Source organism: Rhinoderma darwinii, chromosome 11 (genome assembly GCF_050947455.1).
Source record: "Rhinoderma darwinii isolate aRhiDar2 chromosome 11, aRhiDar2.hap1, whole genome shotgun sequence".
Classification (NCBI taxonomy): Eukaryota; Metazoa; Chordata; class Amphibia; order Anura; family Rhinodermatidae; genus Rhinoderma; species Rhinoderma darwinii.
The window spans coordinates 71,119,597-71,144,019 of record NC_134697.1 but is presented as its reverse complement, the minus strand read 5'-3'; the positions used below and the strand labels follow the sequence as shown (position 1 = coordinate 71,144,019).

The 24,423-nt window shown below is 45.3% G+C and overlaps 1 protein-coding gene across 1 annotated transcript in view; it reads left to right on the top strand.

Annotated features, from left to right (window-relative positions):
• Positions 1–200: 200 nt before the first annotated feature.
• RASGEF1A (RasGEF domain family member 1A) overlaps positions 201–24,423 on the top strand; it is a 315,309-nt gene continuing 291,086 nt past the window's right edge. Inside the window, exon 1 of the mRNA XM_075841731.1 lies at positions 201–370. The gene's annotated coding sequence lies outside the window, so the exon portion shown is untranslated. The remainder of the gene's footprint in view (positions 371–24,423) is intronic.

Below are 24,423 nucleotides of genomic sequence, written 5' to 3'. Positions count from 1 at the left end.
ACCACATAAACACAAGTGTGAGCAGAGACTAATATGCTTCTCTTTGACTTGTTTATTGAATCTTATTCAATATTATTACACTTATCTAAAAGGTTCTAAATTGTTTCTTTGCGTCTTTCTGCTGTTAATTCTTCACGTCTTACAGCTTTTCTCCAGTTGACTACACCTCTCCCTCCCTGTCTCCCTCATACATGCACATGCTCCCCCTGCAGTAAAATAAGGAATGACAATCTGAATGCAACACTGGCTTCTGTAGCAGATTGAAGAGTGCCAGGGCTAAAGCAAATAACGGATCAGCATCTTAGACTCTATTTTTTGAACCTGCCTTTGTGGTGCAGGACCAAGACCGGACTTCCTAGACCTGCTCAAGGTAGGGCATTGATAACAGATGCTTACAGAATCTAGGTTTATGTTATTTCAGTAGCTGGTTTAGGACTATGAAAAAATATAATGTGCATTTATTTGTCACAATGGGTGTTTGAAATTGCTAATATTGTTATAAGTACCAAAACCACCTGCAGAGCACCTAATAGAGATCTCTTATAGGCACAATGATTATGTACTTACAGTTGCTCGGGATTGTGAGATGCTGGCAATTCTTAAGCGTATTCGTTGTGTGTGTATATATAGATATCAATCTCAAGTCTCACAAAACTATGTATTTTTGCTGTAGGAGAAATGTTATTTTTAATATTCCTCTATAATAGTCAGTGTTTTTTTTTTTTAAGGGGGTGTCAATTATATTTTACAATACTCTTTTTTTTTTTTTTGGCAGAACAGAATCTTATTATTTTCCATAGATAATGTTATTCGCTCTGTAGTAAGTGATGGATGTGTAGCTGTCAATCAAGTGTAGTTACCAGGCAGCAAATATTGTGAGAGAAACATAAAAATGCACTTGTGATCATCCTGATTTTCACAAATATTTTTCACCATGAACATAATGTCATATAAAATGACAATGTGGACATCTTTTTGTTTTTCTTTTTAGTAATAAAAGGTTCAGATACACAACAAACTATCGTTTTTACTGGTTTTAGATTAATTAGGAAAGTTAAACTCTCCTGCTTGACTCCATAGACATACATGCTTGGATTGGTTGAGCATGCAGGTTTATTTTCATGCTACTACCAGACACATATGTCATCATTTGTCCCCAAGGAACACAAGGAGTTGGACAGGTGTAAATCCAATCTACAAGACATTGGGGGATCATCATGAACAGCTTCAGACTTGACTGCATATATACACTCTGTCTGGTTTACAACTGGTCCTATACCTATATTGACAATTATTTCATATGCCTTATTATGTTGCTATATTAGTTAAAACATTTTTTCTATGTGTCCAGATTGACATCATTGTCAACTTATGTTATTAAAAAGTGCAGGAATGGGGGGGCGTGGCCAGCTATGGGAGAGTGAAGACGTGCTCTCTCCAGCTCCTCAACTAGCGTTACTAAATTGGCTGACATCCGCTCCCAGATATGGGGAAAAATTCTAAAAAAGCAAGGGCAGCAGCCCCTACATGTCCCTCATCGCCCCAGCGCGATATCGGGGATTATTTTGGGCGACAGCCCCAGATGCAGCTGCGGGCTGCGGCGCGGGCCGAGGCTGGGGGTCAAAATGGCCGCCCGACCTCTCCATCTCCAACGGACCAGGGCCCGGAGATGACGGCAGGACATATCCACTCACCCTCTGAGGTGCAGACCCTGGAGTTCACCGATCCTCTGTCTCCTTCCCGGGCTGCGATGGATCGTGCGGCCCGTGCGACAACGCCTGCAGCTTTCCAAGATGGCCGCCGGGACCACGAGGCTTGCGGATGCAGGCCTGCTCTGGAGAGCACGGCCCTCCTTTCAGCTGCTCCGATAGAGAGCGTGCCAGCACAGGAGGTACCGGACCCAGAGGCACCAGATCCCCGGTCTTGCTGGGAGACATCGGAGACCCCTGTGGCGGCGGACGCCGTTCCCCGGTCACAAGAACATGTGGCCTCTCAAGATGGCTGCCACCCTCCATCGTCTTTGCTTTCATGGCCTGCGGGCCCTCTTCTTCCGGGATCCGACTGCGGCCTACTACCAGCCCCTGGAGTGAGAGACACCGCACCTGCCCTGCCTGCAGTTCTGCAGTTGGAGGAGTTAGCGAGGAGGCACAGTGAGTACCGAGGCCCTGAGCCTCCCATCACCCAGCTCACCTCACACCCTATGGGACTGATAGCCCCAGCTCTCCCCCTTCCATCCAGGGATCCGGGGCTGGTGGGAGCCTCTCCCTCTCGGCCCTCCAGCTCCGCACGGCACGGATACCCCAATGCCCCAACGATATTAGCCTCGACCCTGCTTATGGGATCTCCCCAGCATCCCGGGACTATGCCTGCACTACCTGCAAGTGGCCAAGGTCCTCAATTGCACCCACTCCCGTCGCCTGAAGTGGACACGCCAGCCAGTAGTGGATTAAGTTTTACCGACCCGTTGTCTGGATCTATGTGTGAAAATCGGCCGGCGACTCTCTCAGATATCCGCCAGCTTGTTCAATTGTTGCCTACTAGGGCTGATATGACTTCCTGCCAGACAGATCGTGGAAGAATGCAAGCTGGAGTTTACACAGTTTCGTGCGGAACTTTCCTCACTTTCTACGAGGGTGGACACTCTTACGCAGGATCGGGTTGCTGAAAATGCCACCATTGCAGATATCCAATCTACTATCCAGCAGCACTCAGCTCAGTTGTTCACTTTGCAGCAGCATCTTGATGATATTGAAAACCGTAATAGGAGGAACAACCTACGTGTTCGAGGATTGCCCGAATCTGTTCCTGCGTCTGATCTGTTTTCGACTCTATCCACCATCTTCAATACTTTACTAGGCCGTCCGCCGAATACCCATATAGAGATCGACCGGGCACATAGAGCTCTCCGCCCTGTAAGTATTGACGATCCTCGGCCGAGGGATGTCATTTGCCGAATCCATTTCTACGCAATCAAGGACTCTATCCTCCAAAAAATCAGACGGCAACCCATCATTCTCCATCAAGGCACGCATTTACGTATTTTACCGGATTTATCTCGACATACGCTGGCGCAAAGAGCTGCTCTCAAACCCCTGCTGGAGGTACTCCGAAGCCGGGACATTATCTACAGGTGGGGCTTCCCGTTTGCCCTGATGGTCCGACAGGAGGGCCGTACCTACACTGTGCGATCCCCGACCGACCTGCCTGGTTTCTTGCGGGACTTGAATCTTCCTCATGTTGCATTACCGGAGTGGCCCTCGTTGTTATCCTCTGCTGGCGGGGGATCACGGGGGAGACGCCCAATCTCGGGGCCACTAGCGGTGGTGGAGGGTCGCCCTCCGCGTGGACCCCGGAGACGATCTAGACGCCGACAAGAACGTGACCCTACTCCACCCATGGAGATCGCCCGTTCGGCGTGATGACCCGGACGGCCGTTCTTGGAATTCCTCCTTTTATTTACTTACTGCTGTCTGTTTTCAAGATTGCTTGTTGCTTTGACCGTTACCTTCAGATGCCTTCCAATGTCTTCCTCTCTTGTTATTTAAAGTGTGCAAATGATGTTAAAGCTGTTAATACCTATATTATTGTACGCTAGGGAGTGCGGATAACTCTTATGCGTAGTTGCCACCTTCCCCCTGTAGGTTTTGGACCGAATTTTCGGTCTTCCGCAATAGTGCGATTAGCTTGTGCGGCAGTTGTTTTTCTACTGCCTTTTTTGTTTGATTTTATGTCTGTGTTTTTCTCTAATGCTCTGTTCTTTACTCCTAGCTTGTTTCCCTCCTCTACTTCCCTCCTGGCGATCCTGGACTCCGATCCTTCGTGCGTTAGCCGGCATTGCTCAGCGAGTCATTTAGTCTGCATCCATGGCTGACCTTAATATTGCCTCCTTCAACGTGAAGGGGCTGAATCTTCCTGAAAAGCGGGCGCAAATTTTACACCATCTACACAAACGTAAGGTACACATCGCATGCTTCCAGGAAACACACTTTAAGGAGGGACATACCCCTACTATCAGGCACAAACACTACACTACGTGGCATTTTAGTAATAATCCCCTTTCCAGATCGTGTGGAGTTGCCATAGCCCTCCACAAGTCTCTCCCCCATCAGGTTGTCGATCTTGTCGTGGATCCCGATGCGAGATACCTCATCTTAGTGCTTAATATTGGTGGGAGGGAATTCACGGTGATTAACGCTTATGCTCCTAACCAGGGTCAGGTGCCCTTCATTCTTCAACTAATAGAAACCGCCCTTCCAGTGGTCCGAGGGACTGTGGTGCTGTGCGGAGACTTTAACCTTACTCTGGATCCGACGGTGGATAATTCTACTGGTCGCTCTAGTGTTGCATACGGTGCTATTAGGCGGGTGAGGCGTGCTCTCATACAGCTTCAACTGTGTGATGCATGGCGCATTCAACACCCCGCGGATAAGGATTATAGTTTTTACTCCCATCCGCATGGCACCTACAGTCGCTTGGATTACATTTTCCTTCAGCAACATGCTCTCCCCTGGGTAGCATCTACGTCCATTGGCAGTATCCTGTGGTCTGACCATGCCCCGGTATATTGTACCTTACATCTCCCCTTCATCACTAAAGGCCCCTGGACTTGGAGACTGAATGAGTCCCTGCTCCTGGATGGGGTGTGCCATGCTGATTTGCTTCAAACGGTGGAACATTTCACTCTTGATCATGCCCAGGATGACACGTCCCCCTTGGTTCGTTGGGAAGCTCTTAAATGTGTTCTCAGGGGGGTCCTCATAAAACATGGGGCGCGCCTTAAGAGGGAAAGGGCCCACTCCCTTAAAATTGCTCTCCAAAAAATTAGTGCTCTTGAACTGGCTCACAAACGTGCGCTGTCTCTTCCGATTTTACGTGAGTTACAGATTGCCCGACAGGACGCCAGACGGCTGTTGGACTCTGCCCAGCAGCGCGCTCTTCAAGTCTGTCGCAGTAAATTCTACGAGTTTGGCAATAAGAGCGGACGTATGTTGGCCAGAGCTTTAAAAACCAGAATTGCCCAGTCACACATCCCAAATACTAAGGCCCCTTCTGGCCAAGTTGTTCACACGACCCCAGAGATAGCGGAGTGCTTCCATAGCTTTTTCTCTGAGCTTTACAACCTTGACCCTCCCACCCCCGCCCCCTCCCATCCGCCGGGACGGGACTCTTTCTCATCTCCCTTCACACCGTTGTCTGGGGAGATAGCTGAGGAACTTGATACGGACTTCACTCCCTCGGAGCTCCTCATGGTTATAACTGATCTTCCTGGGGGAAAGAGTCCTGGCCCGGATGGCTACACTGTCAAGTTTTACAAGGTGTTGGCGGACCGGTTGCTACCGCTTCTGTTGTCAGCTTTTAACTCTATTTCCCCGGAGGTCCTGTTTCCTCCTAGCTCCACCTTGGCTCATGTCGCGGTTATCCCTAAGCCGGGTAAGGACCCTCAACTCTGCTCCAGTTATCGTCCCATCTCCCTGCTCAATGTAGACTTAAAAATTTACGCTAAATTGCTCGCCAATAGACTGAATAAATACCTGCCAGATCTAATTCACCCGGACCAGGTGGGGTTTGTGCCTGGTCGGGAGGCCCGTGACAACACCCTTAAAACTTTTGATATCATTCACCACGCCCAGACTAACCGAATCCCGCTCATGATCCTGTCCCTGGATGCTGAAAAGGCGTTTGACAGAATATCGTGGTCTGCCCTTTACCAAACCCTTCGGCATGTGGGAATAGGACCATCTTTCTTGGCAAAAATTATGGCATTGTATCGTACACCCTCGGCCCAAATAAAAATAAATGGCTCCCTTTCGGCACCTTTCCCTATTTACAATGGCACACGACAGGGCTGTCCCCTATCCCCCCTGTTGTATGTCCTGGTTATGGAACATCTCATGGCCTCCATTCGGAGCAACTCGGATATTAAGGGTATTAACATTGGAGGGAAGGAATACAAGTGCTCGGCATTCGCTGATGACCTATTGGTCTATCTCACAGACCCTCATGTCTCTCTCCCTTCACTGATGTCCGAGTTGTCTCGTTTTGGAACATGGTCTAATTTCAAAATCAATTTCTCTAAGTCTGAGGCGCTAAATGTTTCTCTCCCGGGCCCGTTAGTGTCGCTTCTCCAAAGTAATTTCCCCTTTTCATGGCCCTCCAGAGGTATTACATATTTGGGTGCCCGTATAAGTGGGGACCTTACACAATTGTTTACAAATAATTTTATCCCCCTACTGGCCAAGTTTCGCACTGACCTTAATTCCTGGCATAAGAGTTTTCCTGGTTTGGCCGTATCAATATTATTAAGATGTCTCTCCTCCCCCGCTTGCTTTATCTCCTGCAGACGATCCCCATCTCTATCCCATCTTCCTATTGGTTGCGGCTTCAGCGATGCTTCGGCTCCTTCATTTGGCCGACTGGTCGCCCACGTCTGAGCCGGGCTCTTCTGACTCGTTCCAGGGGTACGGGTGGGGTTGGTCTGCCGGATTGTCGGCTCTACTATCTGGCATCAACTCACGCACGGGTTTTAGATGTTTTTCATAACCGTGAATCAAAACTATGGGTCCGTTTAGCTCAACAACTATGTCCCAGTACCCTATCATCCCTGCCGTGGATCCTGCCCTGGAATAGACCGACTCAAGCCTCCTTTGTTGTTTACCATACTCTCATGGCGTTGAGGTCCTTAGGGCCTGGAAGTACGCTTGTAGACCCCCTGGGTCCTTTAACTCCTATCACAGATAATCCGGCCTTTCCTGCTGGCAGGGCTGGTCGCTCCTTCCTAGGCAGGCCGTCCACCGGCCCCATGTATTTTGCCCAGGTCCTCTCCGCTTCCTCTCTTCTCCCTCTAACCTCCATCTGCCCCGATGCCGTGCCCCTCACTCGCCATATATATGAATATGCCCAGTTAAAACATTTTTATGGAGCGGTAAACCGACGCGCACATCTTCACAGGTCGTTGACGGACTTTGAGCGCCTATGTGTCTCCTCCCAGCCCCCTACACATACCATATCCACAATATATAAATTACTCCTTTCGCAGCGTTCCCAACAACTCCCCTCCTTCTGCGGGGCCTGGGAGAGAGAATTACATACTACATTTACTGATACACAATGGAAGCGGTGTTTCTCCCTCTCACAAAAAGCCTCTATAGCCATTAGGGCCCAGGAAACTAGTTATAAAATTGTCTCTAGATGGTATCGGGTCCCGGCTGCGCTTCATAAATGGTATCCGTCTGTGCCTGATAATTGTTGGCGCTGTGGTGCTGTAGGAGGTTCCATGTCTCATGTTTGGTGGAGTTGCCCCTTGTTGAGGAGTTTTTGGGATGCGGTACTTAAATTGATATTGGAGGTTACTGGAGTCTCTGTCCCCAACTCTCCGGAGGCAGCTCTTTTATTCATGTTCCCGATGCCATTACACATTTATAAAAGCTCCCTAACTAGACATCTACTTCAGGCGGCAAAGTCAGTGATCCCGCGCAGGTGGAAAACGGCAATACCCCCAACATTAGATGAGTGGTTTCGGGAAGTTGCCTTGATACAGCGAATGGAACACTTGGTGGCTCACTCCCCGGCAGCTGTGGTAAAATACACGTCTACATGGTCTCCTTGGATAGTGTTTCTTTCTTCGCCTTCCTACCTCACGGTTGTAACCTGAGTCGGCCTATGCCCCTGTGAAATACACTACGGCTCTTGCTCGCTGCTGATTTTTTACTCATAATACGCCGGAACTGGAGTCCAGGATCCCTCCTGTCCTCTCCCCTCCCTCCTATCCTTCCCTCTCTTGGGGCCTTTTTCTGTACTTTCTTTCCCCCTGACTAGGGCTATGTGCCTCTCCTTCTCTGTTTGAGTTAAGTGATCTCACTGTACCTCCTGATGTTATGCCTCTATGATTATTCATGCTACTGTTGTACACTGACAATTCTGTTTCATGTCAAGATGTGATGCACATTATTGATTTTCCCTTTTTTCTTGTATGTTTTTGCTTTGGTCCACTGACCTTGTTTGTTCTTTTAGTTATGGGTGGAGGCCTTCCCTCCAATATGTTTTGTAATTTTGTGTTCTAAAACTCAATAAAAAATTTTTGAATAAGAAAAAAAAAAAAGTGCAGGAATGTTGTATCTATATATTGTTTTCCCTGAGATATAGTTGTACCTGCATAGGAAATAGAGTATTGACGCAGAACTGCTTTTCTATACCTGGCAGTATGCTCATGATGTCTACGAAGTTCACAAATTCATAGTAAACATTAAAAAAAATTGTGAAAAGAGATGCAGACAATTGTATACCTATACAGTTGCATATTTCTGAAATTGATTGCGATTATAAAATAAAAACAAATTTAAGCATACAATGTATTCTAGAATTAGCTACCGTAGTCAATATTGCAAGCGCTGAATCGCTTCCCATGGATGTTTCCTTTGGCATCGTCTCGCTCTTTCTGTGGAGGCATTCATAGGTATAATTATGAATAAACCATAGCTCCCCATGGTACAATTTTATATTATTGGATGTAGATTAGTTGACTCATCTCTTCAATAGACTATATATTCTTTAACTTCACAGCAAGTTTTTCTAAGAAAATATAATGAAAAATTACCCATCTCCAGGCTTAAAGGCTATACGCACAGACCGTAGAATGGACAGATAGAAGGGAACAGGGTCAGACTGGACCACCAAAGTGCCACAGGATACTCCAGTGGATACAAGTTCCAGTGGACCCCAAAGACAACACCCCTATTTGGAGGCAACTTTGAAACCTGTGATTTGCCACCAGCGACTTTTTCTTATGAGTGGATTCAGAAATACCCTATTAGACCCTATTGATATTATTCCCTGCAATAACAAATAAGTTTAGGATATAATTAGAAGTGGACATGCATATGTTCTGTATAGATGGAGTGTGGGCCCTCAGAATAATTTCTTCTGGTGGACCCAAACAACCTCAGTTCAATACCGGAAGGGAATAACACATGACGGGCGGTTCAGACTACACACAGGGCTTGTTTCTAGTCTGCAACCATAACTCTGTATAAGAGATGTATCTATCTATTTTAAAATATAATACGGTCCTTACAAGTTCCATCCTCTTAACTTCGCTTGTTTATTATGTAAGTTTTTCAAATTTTGTCACATAGTTTAGTGAAATCAATCTATCCTCAGAGGAAATATATGCACATGGAGCACCATAAGGGCGGGTTCACACGTGGTGGAATTTCACTTAAATTCCGCTGCGGACACTCCGCAGCGTTAATCCGCAGCGGAGCCGTTTGTCCATTGACTTACACTTTAATTTAGCAGTGTTCGTTTAGACGAGGCGTAAAATTCCGCTGCGGAGCATAGGCTGCGGAGCGGAATTTGGTGTCCGCAGCATGCTCTGTCTGTTGCGGAGCAGTGGCGGACTCATGGCGGAATTTCTCCATTGACTTCAATGGAGAGTCAAAATTCCGCAATGAAGTCCGCAGATATTATGTGTGCTGCGGAGCGTATTGGTTTTACTACCATGACATTTCTTCATTCTGGCTGGACCTATGTATTTCTAGGTCTACAGCCAGACTGAGGAAGTCAATGGGGCTCCCGTAATGACGGGAGCGTTGCTAGGAGACGTCTGTAAATAGTCACTGTCCAGGGTGCTGAAAGAGTTAAGCGATCGGCAGTAACTGTTTCTGCACCCTGGACAGTGACTACCGATCTCAATATACATGTATCTGTAAAAAAACATATAAGTTCATACTTACCGAGAACTCCCTGCGTCTGTCTCCAGTCCGGCCTCCCAGGATGACGTTTCAGTGTAAGTGACGGCTGCAGCCAATCACAGGCCAAGCACAGGCTGCAGCGGTCACATGGACTGGCGCGTCATCCAGGGAGGTCGGGCTGGATGCCGAAAGAGGGACGCGTCACCAAGACAACGGCCGGTAAGTATGAAAATCGTTTACTTTCACTAGGGAAAGTGCTGTCCCTTCTCTCTATCCTGCACTGATAGGGAGAAGGGAAGCACTTTTCCCGCAGTCCGCAGCAGCTAGTCCGCATCAATGTACTGCACATTTTGTGCAGATCCGCAGCAGAATCTGCAACGCAGATTCTGTGCGGCATTGATGCGGACAGTTGCGGAGGAAATCCGCCACGTGTGGTCATGCCCTTAGCCAACTTTATGGACAGGTCTTATTCTGCTTTATTCAGCTTGAAAATTTGTATTTTTATTAAGTAGGAAGCAATATGAAATCTTTTATCAGTAGGACTATATATAATGATACAATACTAAAGTGGAGTTCACATTTTAATTACATTAATCGTCATTGGCTGATTTAAAACCTAAAGGTTAGCCCTTAAAAATGACTGTATGGGAGAAATGACTATGACTGGCATTTCATACACCAGTCTTAAACAGAAGCCTGCTGAAGGAAGATGCTCTAAATTGATTAAAAGGCGCACACCTCTTAATAAATTTGGTGCATCTTGGGCAGTCACAAACTAAAATCTACGCAAGCTAAGAGCCGGCGTAGATTTCCACTATGATTTATACCAATTTCTTGCATAAATTATAGTAAATCTGTCGGGCCTCATGTGGTCCAAAATAAGCCCCGTCCAATTTTTAGAAAATAAATCTATAAAAGTCAAAACATTTACGCAATACAGACATTCCCCCGAAATATGCAACTTATTTTGCATGAAAACTAGCGCAAATAAGTTATTCAATCTCCCCTATGTGCTCTGTTTTGTTAAATAAACTAAATGATTTAGGTAAAATGCATTATCTATTATATGGACTGTTCATCCATAACATTAAAACCCGGACAGGTGAAGTGGATAACATTCATTATCTCATCATCATACCACATATGGTAGTTACATAGTTGATAAGGTTGAAAATAGACACAGGTTCAGCAAGTCCAACCTATAATCCTATCCTATCCAGAAGAATAAGGCCTCATTTACACGAGCGTGTGCGTTTTGCGCGCGCAAAAAACGCTGCGTTTTGCGCGCGCAAAAGGCACTTGGCAGCTCCGTGAGTCATCCGTGTATGATGCGCGGCTGCGTGATTTTCGCGCAGCCGCCATCATAGAGATGAGGCTAGTCGACGCCCGTCACTGTCCAAGGTGCTGAAAGAGCTAACTGATCGGCAGTAACTCTTTCAGCACCCTCGACAGTGAATGCCGATCACAATATACACCAACCTGTGAATAAAAAAAGATGTTCAAACTTACCATGAACTGCCTGCTTCCTCCAGTCCGGTCTCCCGGCCGTTGCCTTGGTGACGCGTCCCTCTCTCGTCATCCGGCCCCACCTCCCAGGATGACGCCGCAGTCCATGAGACCGCTGCAGCCTGTGATTGGCTGCAGCCTGTGCTTGGCCTGTGATTGGCTGCAGCTGTCACTTGGACTTAACTGTCATCCCGGGAGGTCGGACCGGAGTTATCGGTAAGTCAGAACGTCTTTTTTTTTTTACAGGTTCATGGATTTTCGGAGCGGAAGTCACTGTCCATGGTGCTGAACCAGTTTAACGCTTTCAGCACCGTGGACAGAGACTGTCTCCTGACGTCGCGTACCCGAACATTTTTTACCGGTTTCGGTCAAAACGAGTTTTGCCGAACCCGGTGAAGTTCGTTGCGCTCATCTCTAATTTGACACTCCGTTTGGATGTTTGTAACCAGAAAAGCACGTGGTGCTTTTCTGTTTACATTCAGGAGTTTGACAGCTCTTGCGTGATTTTCGCGCATGCAACGCAGGACCGTCAGTGTGGCATGCGTTGTTTTCACGCACCCATTGAAGTCAATGGGTGCGTGTTGCGTGAAAAACGCAAGAATATAGAACATGTCGTGAGTTTTACGCAACGCACTCACGCTGCGCAAAATTCACGCATCGTCTAAACAGCCCCATAGACTATTATAGGTGCGTACGACACGCGTGAAAAGCACGCGCGTCGCACGCGCGTATAATACGCTCGTGTAAATGAGGCCTAAGGCTGAGTTCACACGACTTATTTTCAGGCGTAAACGAGACGTTTTACGCCTTGAATTACGCCTGAAAACACGGCTCAAATACGTCGGCAAACATCTGCCCATTACTTTCAATGGGCTTTACGATGTTCTGTGCCGACGACCTGTCATTTTACGCGTCGCTGTCAAAATACGGCGCGTAAAATTACAGCCTCGTCAAAAGAAGTGCAGGACACTTCTTGGGACGTTTTTGGAGCCGTTTTCTCATATACTCCAATGAAAACAGCTCCAAAAACGGCCGTAAAAACGCAGCGAAAACGCAGCGAAAAACGCGAGTTGCTCAAAAAACATCTGAAAATCAGGGGCTGTTTTCCCTTGAAAACAGCTCCGTATTTTGAGACGTTTTTGACTCTGCGTGTTCACACGCAGTGGTTTCAGATGTAATTCTGGCGTTTTACGCCTCGATTTACGCCTGAAAAAACGCCCCTAATACGCCTACAAACATCTGCCCATTGCTTTCAATGGGAATTACGATGTTCTGTTCCCACAAGCCTTTATTTTACGCTTCGCTGTCAAAAATCAGAGCATAAAAAGACGATCCGTAAAAAGAAGTAGGGTATGTGCACATGAGAACTGTCTTTTACGTCTGAAAAGATAGACTGTTTTCAGGAGAAAACAGCTGCCTCGTTTCAGACGTAAAAGCTCCTCCTCGTATTATGCGAGGCGTCTTTGACGCTCGTAATCTTGAGCTGCTCTTCATTGACTTCAATGAAGAACGGCTCAAATTACATTGCAAAGAAGTGTCCTGCACTTCTTTGCCGAGGCAGTTATTTTACGCGTCGTCGTTTTACCGCTGTCAAACGACGACGCGTAAATGACAGGTCGTCGGCACAGTACGTTGGCAAACCCATTCAAATGAATGGGCAGATGTTTGCCGACGTATTGTAGCCGTATTTTCAGGCGTAAAACGAGGCATAATATGCCTCGTTTACGCCTGAAAATAGGTCGTGTGAACCCAGCCGTAGCATGTCACTTCTTGAGGCATTTTTTGGAGCTGATTTTCCATTGGGGGTATGTTCACACGAGGGCGTCCGTAACGGCTGAAATTACGGGGATGTTTCAGCCTGAAAACATCCCCGTAATTTCAGCCGTAACGGCATGTGCAGGCGCTTGAACGCCGCGTCCATTACGGGCGTAATTAGCGCTGCTATTCATTGGAGTCAATGAATAACGGCTCCAATTACGCCCAAAGAAGTGACAGGTCACTTCTTTGATGCGGGCGTCTATTTACGCGCCGTCATTTGACAGCGGCGCGTAAATTACGCCTCGTGTGAACAGACAATTGTCTGCCCATTGCTTTCAATGGGCAGATGTTTGTCAGCGCTATTGAGGTGCTATTTTCGGACGTAATTTGGGGCAAAACCGCCCGAATTACGTCCGTAAATAGGCCGTGTGAACATACCCTGAACACTATGAAAAACGCCTCAAAAAACGTTTAAAAAAACGTCTGAAAAGAAGCCTCAAAAGAAGCTCCAAATTTCATTCTCAGCTTCAAAAACACCTGAAAATCAGAGGCTGTTTTCTCTGAAATCAGCTCCGTATTTTTCAGACGTTTTTTTTTAAGCGTGTGAACATACCCCAAACGTCCCAAAAAACGGCTGAAAAGTCGTTAGCAGAAAGTCTCCAAACATCTGCCCATTGATTTCAATGGGAAATACGGCGTTCTGTTCCGACATGGACGTTTCCCAAAAATGGCACGTAAAAACACGCCCGCGAAAAAGAAGTGCATGTCACTTCTTGGGACGTTTTTGGAGCAGTTTTTCATTGACTCAATAGAAAAACAGCTCCAAAAACTGCCGTATGAAACGCTGCAAAAAACGTGAGTAAGGCTGGGTTCACACACACTATTTACGGATGTAATTCGGGCGTTTTAGCCCCGAATTACGTCCGAAAATACGGCTCCAAAGCGCTGGCAAACATCTTCCCATTCATTTGAATGGGCTTTACGATGTTCTGTGCCGACGGTCATTTTTTTTACGTAAAAAAGACGCCCGCGTCAAAGAAGTGCCTGTCGTAAATGGAGCCGTTTTCCATTGACTCCATAGAAAAACAGCTCCAAATACGTCAGTAATGGACGCAGCGAAAGCGCCTGCAACATGCCATTACATCTGAAATTCCGGAGCTGTTTTCTCCGGAGCTGTTCAAATAGTTTTTTATTTTCCTATTTTCTGTTGTCTAAAACCTGGGTGCGTCTTATAGTCAGCTGCGTCTTATAGTCTGAAAAATACAGTATATGTTGTCAGAAAACTTGCCAAGGTTGAAAAATGTAAGTCATGTGGCAAATGAAATACGGATTAAAACCTCAATATTAATACTAGAAGGTCAGTATATGTCTTATGTGTATAAGACTGTGAGAATTATTAAAATATATCGTTCTCAGTGTTATGTGGAGCCATAAGGGCATGGCCCCACGTGGCGGTTTTCCTCCGCAGTTGTCCGCATCAGTGCCGCACAGAATCTGCGTTGCAGATTCTGCGGCGGATATGCCCAAAATGTGCAGTAAATTGATGCGGACTAGCTGCTGCGTACTGCGGTAAAAGTGCTTCCCTTCTCTCTATCAGTACAGGAAAGAGAGAAGGGACAGCACTTTCCCTAGTGAAAGTAAACGAATTTCATACTTACCGGCCGTTGTCTTGGTGACGCGTCCCTCTTTCGGCATCCAGCCCGACCTCCCTGGATGACGCGGCAGTCCATGTGACCGCTGCAGCCTGTGATTGGCTGCAGCCGTCACTTAGACTGAAACGTCATCCTGGGAAGCCGGACTGGAGACAGAAGCAGGGAGTTCTCGGTAAGTATGAACTTCTATTTTTTTTACAGGTTGCTGTATATTGGGATCGGTAGTCACTGTCCAGGGTGCAGAAACAGTTACTGCCGATCGCTTAACTCTTTCAGCACCCTGGACAGTGACTATTTACTGACGTCTCCTAGCAACGCTCCCGTAATTACGGGAGCCCCATTGACTTCCTCAGTCTGGCTGTAGACCTAGGAATACAGAGGTCCAGCCAGAATGAAGAAATGTCATGTCTAAAAAGCAAGACGCATTCGCAGCACACATAACATGTGCATGACAGCTGCGGACTTCATTGCGGAATTTAGAATCTCCATTGAAGTCAATGGAGAACTTCCGCAATGAATCCGCAACCAGTCCGCCACTGGTCCGCAACATCCATTGTATGCTGCGGACACCAAATTCCGCACCGCAGCCTATGCTCCGCAGCGGAATTTTTAGCCACGTCTAAAGGAAGCCTACTAAAAAGAAGTGGAAGGCAATGGAGAAACGGCTCCGCTGCGGATTAACGCTGCGGAGTGTCCGCAGCGGAATTCAAGAGCAATTCCGCCACATGGGGCTTTGCCCTTAGACTTCTCTGGAGCCCTTCTCTATACGCCTCTGATTTCATACAAAGTTTTTTTTCTGTTAAAATTGTGACATTCCCCTAGAAGCATTCAATGGCGGATCATAATTAGGGCGTTTTAGGCGGCCGCCCGAGGCTCGAGGCAGTTTTGTCACGATTTTGGGAAAAGCGCAAAATCGTGACAAAACTGCCTTGTGCATGTCCTCCAAATGGACCATAAGGCCCTGTTCACACTGAGTTTTTCGGTGCAGTTTTTGACGCAGAAACCACGGCAAAAACGCCTCCCATTGATTTCAATGGAAGGCGGAGTCATTTTTTTCCCGCAAGCTCGTGGGAAAAAGAAGCGACATGACCTTTCTTCGAGCATTTCCGTCTCTGACCTCCCATTAACAATAGGAGGCAGAGAAAGCGTTTTTTTGCTGCATTTTTTGTCCGTGGTGCTCAATAGCCACGGTCGGACAACGCGGCAAACGGCGTGCAGGCAGGTCAAAATCTGAGGCTGATTTTTCGGCCTGCAAAAAACTCCATGTGAACAGGACATAAGACATAAGGTCACATGACCTTATCTCTGAAGTTCTTGTTAGGGTATGTTCACACACGAAATAAAAAACATCTGAAAACACAGAGCCGTGTTATTTGCAACTCGCGTTTTTCGCTGCGTTTCTTACGGTAGGTTTTGGAGCTATTTTTCTATAGAGTCAATGAAAAACGGCTCCAAAAACGTCTCAAGCAGTGAAATGCACTTCTTTTTTGCAGGCGTATTTTTATGTGGCCGTTTTTTCAAAATGGCCACGTAAAAAAACGGCCCGTTGGAACAGAATGCCGTTTTTTCCCATTGAAATCAATGGTCAGATGTCTGGAGGCGTTCTGCTTCCAATTGTTCAGCCGTTTATAGTCCGAAAAACTGCCGAAAATAAGTTGTGTGAACATACCCTTACTGTTTAGAGACTTGCTGGTCACATGATCACCGGTCCTAGAATAGCAACAAGACCACAGAAGACTGTGGAGTGAGCTGCTAGGTAAGTATAAGGGGATGGATTTGTTTTAGGGGTCTAGGGTCTGTATTTAGGGGGTCTGTTCTTGGGTCTGTATTTAGAAGGTCTGGGGTTTGTATTAGTTTAAGGGGTCTGTATTTAGAAGGTCTGTGTTAGTTTAAGGGATCTGGGGTCTGTACTAAAGGGATCTGGTCTGGGGTCTGAAAGTTTAAGGGGTCTGTATATTTAGGGGTTTGTTCTGGGGTCTGTATTAGCTTAAGGCGTCTAGGGTCTATTTAGGGGTTTGGGATCCGTATTTAGGGGTCAAGTCTGGGGTATGTATTAGCTTAGGGGTCTCTATTTAGGGGTCTGGTGTCTGTATTACATTAGGGAGTCAGGTCTGGGGTCATGATTAGTGTAGGGGGTCAGGTCTGGGGTCTGCTCCGAGGTCTGTTGTAATTTAGGGTGCTTGTTCTGGGGTGAGTTGTAGGAAATCCTTGTATTCTACATAGTTTTGTGTATCCAGGACTAATAGACAAATGGGTGTTACCATTCCCAATATACAGTGTGATACAGTCAGCGATGGTTGGAAACTGTCAGTATGTAGGGACACAGCCCTTTGACAGAGGAATCATAACAGCCATTTGTCAATGCTCTCACAGAAAGGTGGTGCTCACTATAGACACGGCAGAGCGGCGGTGGGGAACGGGGACCCCAGTTTTATGTTCATAATACAGCAAAATACGGCATGACACAGAATGCTTTTGGCTCCGTAATAGGAATTGTAAAGGACTCTGTGCCTTTATACAGCCTCCATTCACACGGCTCTGACTAAATAGTACGCACTCTACCCAAAACTTGGATAAATGGAGGCTGAAAACCTTTTTATACATATCTGAGGAATAGGTTTATGTTCAGTATTTAAAAAAACCGGCAGCACTTGTACATTGGAGTGGTTATAATTATCTTGCTCAGGAAGCAACCGCAATTACGGCACAAGAGTCTGTAAATATAAATCGTGTGCTTCCAGTTTGCTCTTTAGAAGCAGCATTTATTTACAGTTCATTTGGAAGATAATTATGTGTAACCATTGGTAAAAGCAATGTCATGTAAATGTTACAAAACATGGCCCATAAAATAACCCAGTTATAAAGTATTGCTCTAAGAGTAGCGAGAACCATCGGGACCTATTTATTGCCATTATGAATTCTGAGCTTCTCCTCTATAAAGTTTTCCGTTAGCGCAGATATAATGTGAAATGATACAATTTAATTGAGATTACACGTCACCTGGTGCAGCTATATCAAGCGGTCTATGTATAAAATACAGCACTTCATGTTTACTGTACATTTATAACATTCATTTCTGATACCACATCGTAAAGAGGACACGTCATCTATTCTGACAGGTCTGTGTCAATAAAGACTTGCATTCCCCATAAAGTAAAAATTTTGCAGAATCTTAGGGTATGTTCACACGCAGTGGTTTCAGACGTAATTCGGCCCGTTTACATCCTCGAATTATGCCTGAAACGGCTCCATTATGCCTACAAACATCTGCCAATTGCTTGCAATGGGATTTACGGCGTTCTGTTCCCACCAGGCTTAATTTTACGTGTCGAAGTCAAAATACGGCGCGTAAAAAGACGCCCGCGAAAAAAAAGTGCATGTCACTTCTTGGGAAGTTTTTGGAGGTGTTTTTCATTGACTCCATTGAAAAACAGCCCTAATAACGGCCGTAAAATACGCCGCGAAAAACGCAAGTTGTTACAAAAACGTATTTTGCTAAGCGTGTGAATATACCCTTATTTTTTGTTTTAGGGTATGTTCACACACAAACTCAAAAACGTCTGAAGATACGGAGCTGTTTTCAAGAGAAAACCGTTCCTGATTTTCTGACGTTTTTTAAACCACTCACAATTTTTGCTGTGTTTTTTACGGCTGTTTTTGGAGCTTTTTTCAATAGAGTCTATGAAAAACGGCTCCAAAAACGTCCCAAGAAGTGACATGCACTTCTTTTTCGCGGCCGTTTTTCATAACAGACGCCTAAAAAACTTAGAACTCTGCATCATTCCGTTCCGCTGTTATTCCTCCAGGAAGTGTATGAAAAAATTGACCATTGGGGATTACCATTCTCCTTGTCATCTGGAAAGGCTACTCTCATTTATTCAATTTCATTCATGGGGGAAAACCAGAAATGCCACAATATAGAGTTTTAGGAAAAGATGCTCCAGAACGGTTATTTTAATGCAAATACAAGTTTTTAGTAAAACAGACACATAAGGAGAGGTGACAGCTCCTCTTTAAATATAGAACACAAGGGACAATAATTGGATTTATAACTTCTAGAAGATGGTCATACATATCCATATAGATTAAGGGTATGTTCACACGCAGAGTCAAAAACGTCTCAAAATACGGAGCTGTTTTCGCTGCGTTTTTTACGGCCGTTTTTGGAGCTGTTTTCATTAGAGTATATGAGAAAACGACTCCAAAAACGTCCCAAGAAGTGTCCTGCTCTTCTTTTGACGAGTCGTCATTTTACGCGCTGTATTTTTACAGCGAAGTGTAAAATGACAGCTCGTCTGCACGGAACATCGTAAGACCCATTGCAAGCAATGGGCAGATGTTTGCCGACGTATTGGAGCCGTCTTTTCAGGCGTAATTTGAGGCGTAAAACGCCTCCATTACGTCTGAAAAGAGGTCGTGTGCACATACCCTTGCAATCATAATGGGTGGAGATTCAAAAGTTGGCTCATCAAGCCATGTTAGGCCGGGTTTCCATGTAGCGTAACGCTGCGGAAATTTCCACAATGGAATTCTGTGTGGAAACTTTGCAGCATTTACAATTTATAAAATCTCATGCCCACACTTCGGAAAAATAACGCACTAAAGTCGTGCGGAAACTGATCTGCGGTACATTTTTCAATTCCGCATCATAAATTGCGTGTTCTCTACGGAGATGCTGCATGTTTGACTCATAGACTTCAATGAGGAGCAGAAATTGCACAACAGATTTATGTTGTTGTCGTTTTTTTAAAGTGTTTATGCAGCAGAAATGTAGTAAAAAAAAGACAAAAAATCTGCAGGTGCACAAATAGGGCTTGTCCACACGTCACAGAATTGCTGCAAAAAAATTCTGCAGCATTTCTGTTAAACTGCAGAAAATGGTGTGTATTTTGCTGCATTTTTCACAATGCTGGGAGATGGTGACGTCTCCTCTGAAACACGTAACAATTCAGTCCACTTTCTGCAGCAGGAATAGACATGCTGCAGTATGAAAAATAAGCACCGCGGGTGAATTTCTGATCGGAAACTTTACGCAGCGTGCGGATGAGGTTTGTTAAATCTCACCCACTTTGCTGCTACTGTATTCTGCTGCATACTTTCCGTCCGCAATTCCGTTACGTGTGGACATGCCTATACTTTGCTATAATCAATGTTTAACACTAAATCCACACGTAAAACCGATTTGGAAAAAAAACGCATAGTTTCTGCAGCAATATGAGCAGGAAAAACGCAGTATTTGATGTGGATTTGCCAGCGTTTTTCTTGAGATTCCCAAGCATCTTTTTTGTTGCAGAAAATCTGCAGCGTATCCTGTGTGTGGGAACATACCCTTAGGCCAGGTTCCCACATAGCGGAAACGCTGCGGAATTTCCGCAACGGAATTATTTGCGGAAATTCCGCAGCATTTACAGTAGCAGAAAACTGGATGAGATTTTATAAATCTCATGCCCATGCTGCGGTAAAAAAAGCAGCGTAAATGTTAATAGCTTGACCTGCGTTGCGGAATTTAATTCTGCAGCATGTCAATTTATTATGCGTTTTTGTAAATTTTCTGTTATGGGTTTCCCCCATTGAATTTAACAGGGTTGCAAAACCCGCAACAGAAAGCCAATTGTGGTGACTTTTGCGGCGTAAAAGCAGCGTTTACGCAGCAAAAATCGCAACACCGGAAAAAAAAAACGCCCGTAAAATTGGAAGCAGAACGCCTCCAAAAAACGGCGTTCTGTTCTAAAGGGCCGTTTTTTTCACGAGGCCGTTTTGAAAAACAGCCGTGTAAAAAAACGGCCTTACGAAAAAGAAGTGCAGATCACTTCTTGGGACGGTTCTGGAGCCGTTTTTCATAGACTCTATTGAAAACAGCTCCAAAAACGGACGTAAAAAACGCCGCAAAAACGCAGCGAAAATCGCGAGTGGCTTAAAAAACGTCTGAAAATGAGGAGCAGTTTTCCCTTGAAAACAGCTTCGTATTTTCAGCCGTTTTTGAGTTTACGTGTGAGCATACCCTAACTGTGAGAATTGTGAATCTATGGAATAGTCACCGCAGGAGCTGTCACGGCAGGGACAGTACATGGCTGCAAAAAAGGCTTAGATCATTTCCTAGAACAAAAAAATATAGGCTCCTATGTGTAGAAATTTTTCCCTTCCCTTTTCCCGTCCCCTGGTTGAACTTGATGGACATGTGTCTTTTTTCAACCGTACTAATTATGTAACTAGGCATAATAAATGGCTCTACACTGTATGATGCCCATGGGTGATATCTAATCACTTCTAAGAAGGGCCCTGGAAAGCCCGATTAACAGTATAAATCGTGCATCACTACTTTTCATCTTTTAAACATTCACTCTTACTTTGTACAGCAGCAATCTCCTATTTAATCAAGCGGAACTGTTATATTTGTAACCATGGATCTAGCGGATGAAGACCGGTGAATAGCAGTTTATTACTGAATAAAGCATTTCATTCACTGAAGAATATTTTTTGATTGCTTTAGTAGCATTTTATCAAAGGAGATTTGCATCTCAACTATTACTGCTGTCAGCCTGTTGGTCTCGTGCAAGAGTAATGCTGAATTTAGATGGAATTCCCCGTCCTAACTACAGTTACAATTCTCAATATCATACTAATATGTGCGCTTTTCCTATCGTTTGAAAGATTTCATATTAGGCAACGGAATATTACGGTAAATGCATACTAATGTTTTGTTTCAAGAACAGGTCAGAAAATGTCCACATCTCCATGTACTAACCAGTGGCAAGTCGAAAAAAAAATTTCTGTGTATACGAGTCACTTGGGGAATTTGTATTACCCATAACGAAAATGGTCAATATTGCATACTGGACCCAAGACTGATTTTTTTTTTCTACTAAATGGATATCTGTACCACAAAACAAATCAGTATAGACTAGCAATAAGAGTCACATTGTTTAGTGTCCCTAACTTTAGTGTTTTTGAGTTGCTCACGGTGAGATGATGAGATCCTTATGGGGTTATATAGGTTATAAATGGCACACGCTAAGTGGGGTCCCCATTGAAGATTTTGCAATGCTCTAAAGAGATCCACTTGCATGTGACAGATGCTTTTTTTTTTTAAATTAAATTGATGAAAGGTATGAGAGTTTGCCCTTTTTAATCCTGGAATATGCCATAAATATCTGATAGATGCGGGTCTCAGCTCTGGGCTCCGCACCCATCTCCAGAACGGGGGTTACCTGACCCGTCCTACTTGTGAGGCGGCTACTGAACACTGCATCCAGGTGGAGAATGCATGGAGAGATGGGCATCTACTCGGCTGTTTCCGTAACTCCAATAGGAATGCACATGCGCAGCCACTTCTAAATTCATTGGGTTGTGTGACGCACTCATCAGGCAGGATGGGGTCGATGGGGTCGAATGTCCCCTGTTCAGGAGATATGTGTGGGACCCAGATCTGTGACTGCATCGATCAGACATTTATGGCATAAACCTAGGATGCACCGTAAGGGTATGTTCACACGCTTAGCAAAATACGTCTGAAAATACGGAGCTGTTTTCAAGTGAAAACAGCTCCTGATTCTTAGAAATTTTTGTAACAACTCGCGTTTTTCGCTGCGTATTTTACACCTGTTATTGGAGCTGTTTTTCAATGGAGTCAATGAAAAATGGCTCCAAAAACATCCCAAGAAGTGTCCTGCACTTCTTTTTCGCGGGCCTCTTTTTACGTGCCGTATTTTGACAGCGACGTGTAAAATTAAGCCTTGTGGGAACCGAACACCGTAAAGCCCATTGCAAGCAGTGGGCAAATGTTTGGAGGCGTAATGGTGCCGTTTTCTCAGGCGTAATTCGAGACGTAAAAGGGCCCAAATTACGTCTGAAACCACTGCGTGTGAACATACCCTCAATGTTTAAGCTGGGAATACCCCGGAAAGCTAAAGGCCAATATACTGTTCTTGCAAAGAGGTCATGTGTGTCCGCCCCTGGTGAGTGCTCCACTTTTGTAGTTCACAGTTATTCTTAGAGAATGTTTGGAAATAACTAAGATACAGTGCGATAATATTATGCTATCCGGAGTTAGGCCTCATTTACACGAACGTGATATACGTCCGTGCGACGAGCGTGCTTTTCACGCGGGTCGCACGGACCTATACAAGTCTATGGGGGCATGCAGACAGTCCGTGAGTTTTGCTCAGCGTGAGTGCGCTGAAAAAAACTCACGACATGTTCTAAATTTCTGCGTTTTTCGCGCATCACGCACCCATTCGCGCAGGTCGCACGGAAGCACTTCGCGCAAGAGCTGTCAAACTCTGAATGTAAACAGAAAAGCACCACGTGCTTTTCTGTTTACTAACATCCAAACGGAGTCTTAGAGATGAGCGAACCGTCAGAACCGAACCAAACTTCACCGGGTTCGGCCGAACTCGTTTTGACCGAACCCGACAAAAAATGTTCCGGTACGCGACGTCAGGAGACAGTCACTGTCCAGGGTGCTGAAAGACTTCAACTGGTTCAGCACCCTGGACAGTGACTTCCGATCACAATATACACGAACGTGTAAAAAAAAAAGACGTTCTGACTTACCAATAACTCCCGGCTTCTTTCTCCAGTCTGACCTCCCGGGATGACAATTCAGTCCAAGTGACAGCTGCAGCCAATCACAGGCCAAGCACAGGCTGCAGCCAATCACAGGCTGCAGCGGTCACATGGACTGCCGCGTCATCCAGGGAGGTGGGGCCGGATGTCAAGAGAGGGACGCGTCACCAAGGCAACGGCCGGGAAACCGGACTGGAGGAAGCAGGACGTTCTTGGTAAGTATGAACGTCTTTTTTTTATTCACAGGTTGATGTATATTGTGATCGGAATTCACTGTCGTGGGTGCTGAAAGAGTTACTGCCGATCAGTTAACTCTTTCAGCACCCTGGACAGTGACTGACGTCAACTAGCCTCATCTCTATGATGGCGGCTGCACAAAAATCACGCAGCCGCACATCATACACTGATGACACACGGAGCTGTCAAGTGCCTTTTACGCACGCAAAACGCTGCGTTTTTTGTGTGCGCAAAACTCACACGCTCGTGTAAATGAGGCCTTACGTTGTATGAACTGCTCAAATGCTTGCTCTTTGATCTAGACCTCAGTCACACAGGGTTTTTGCCTGGCGGTTTAGTCTACATGATAAACACATGGAAAAACGTCTGCATTTTTATGGCAATATATTTAGAGCATGCGCTGGGAAAAAAGCTCCCCGACTAATACGTTCAAAGAGCCTGTGAGGTAAACAGTGGCGTTCATCGCACATAGGCCATTATGGTATCCATTTGATAGGTAACTCATTCTGGGATTCTGTTGTACGGAATAGCGTAGTCTACTTTTTTTTTGCAGTATACAAACATATATTGGCACAAAGGAGGCCAAAAAGTATCCTTTTGGCGTCCGGTCAATGTAATCCTGAGGACACGTTTAGTGTGAGCATTCCTGGCGTACACGCTAAACATACACCACAATCGTGATGTGAAAAAGACCTTGCATGTGTCTTAGGTGGTGTTTTTTTTAATTTGTAACATTTTTAACATGCATTTTTTAACGCCACTAACAAAAACGCTCTGTATGTAGGCTTTACAATATTTCACTTTATGCTTTAAAGTAACATCGGGCCACAGCCTTTGATCAAAAATAAAAGATAGTGAAAAACGCCATAGAAAATACCATGGAAAATGCAGCAAAACGCTGTGTGGGAATCAAGGTTTACAAGAGATTAGAATATGGGTCTGCTTTTTTTTTTTTCCAGAAACAGAATCATTCTACTCTTGTTCTTGGGCTGTGTCTAATATTGCACTTCAGACCC